Source organism: Lithobates pipiens, unplaced genomic scaffold (genome assembly GCF_037356315.1).
Source record: "Lithobates pipiens isolate NorthernLeopardFrog02 unplaced genomic scaffold, aLitPip1_a1.2 Scaffold_8, whole genome shotgun sequence".
In the NCBI taxonomy this organism is placed as follows: domain Eukaryota; kingdom Metazoa; phylum Chordata; class Amphibia; order Anura; family Ranidae; genus Lithobates; species Lithobates pipiens.
Window position 1 is genome coordinate 603,209,132 of NW_027507903.1, and position 1,752 is coordinate 603,210,883.

Here is a 1,752-nt window from a genome sequence, read left to right on the forward strand (position 1 = left end):
CTGCCAGACCCCCCTCTCGTGTGTGTGTGTGTGTGTGTGTGTGTGTTTGTGTGTGTGTGTGTGTGTGTGTGTGTGTGTGTGTATGTGTGTGTGTCTCTCTCTCTCTCTCTCTGCCAGACCCCCTCTCCTCTCTGCCAGATCCCCCTCTCCTGTCTCTTTCTCTTCTCTCTCTGCCAGACCACCCTCTCCTCTCTGCCAGTCTCCCCTCTCCTCTCTGCCAGTCCCCCCTCTCCTCTCTGCCAGATCCCCCCCTCCTGTATGTCTCTCTTTTGCTCTCTCTCTGCCGGACCCCCCTCTCCTCTCTGCCGGACCCCCCTCTCCTCTCTGCCGGACCCCCCTCTCTTCTCTGCCAGACCCCCCTCTCTTCTCTGCCAGACCCCCCTCTCTTCTCTGCCAGACCCCCCTCTCTTCTCTGCAAGACCCCCCTCTCTTCTCTGCCAGACCCGCCTCTCCTCTCTCCTGTCTCTCTCTCATTTCTGCCAGACCCCCCTCTCTTCTCTGCCAGACCCCCCTCTCTCCTGTATCTCTATCTCTCTCCTGACCCTTTTTTACCTCCCCCCCCACCTCTTTCCCTCCTCAGGTGATGGGGGCCCTAATCATTTCTAACAGCAGCCTGTGAGTGAATGCTCCAGCTCCCACACTTCCTGGCTCGAAGCAGCTCTCGGTAAGGCAGTCTAATGGGGGTCTTTAAGGGCAGGGGACACTGATGTGGGGATCCCTGATCTATCAAGGGGGGGACCGATATAAGGGAAGGGGAATCTGAGCTAATGGGGGGAGTCTGTGGGGAGGGGGGTTCTGACTGCTGTTGACCACTTAGAGACCCCCTATTATATCAGCACCCCCTCCCCCTACTTGGAGACCTCTATTAGATAAGGGGAACTCTCTTTATATAAGCACCCCCTTTAGAGACCCACATTATGATATAAGGATCAGTGTGTCCTTATATCAACCCCCTTTTTAGAGACTGGTCTCCTCTCTGCCAGACCCCCCCTCTCTTCTCTGCCAGACCCCCTTCTCTTCTCTGCCAGACCCCCCTCTCTTCTCTCTCAGACCCCCCTCTCTTCTCTGCCAGACCCCCCTCTCTTCTGAGACTGGTCTCTAAAGGGAATCTGATATAGGGGACCCTGATCTAAAAAAAATAAACAAAAATAAAACATGCAGTGCAACCTCCCCTTATAAATATATTAATTCAAATGTGAAAAAATAAATTGTAAATGATGGTGGAAACCCCCCAGGATAATCCAAGTATTAATACACTCCAATCTTATTTAAACATACATATTGTTCAATTTCCACAAACATACAATAGTGTATGAATAGTGGTGTAAATCCATTCCACAAGGTGTTGTGCTAATATCCAACGTATATAACTCAAAAGGTGTTTATAAATTGGATATTAGCACAACACATTTTGGAATGGATTTACACCACTATTCATACACTATTGTATGTGTGCAGAAATGAACAATACGTATGTTTTTTTTTTTTTTTTAAAGATTGGAGTGTATTAATACTTGGATTAACCTTGGGGGTTTCCACCATCATTCACAATTATTGAGGTTGTGCTGCATTTTGTTTCAATTTAAAAAATGTTTGGGTCTCTAAGGGGAGGACTGATATAAAGGGATTCTGATCTAATGGGTTCCTCTATGGGGGTCCCTGTATTATGGAGGGTATAATACTGACCCCTATATTAAGTGTGTGACACTGACCCTGTGTTATGGGGGTTAACACTGACCCCTGTCTTGAAAA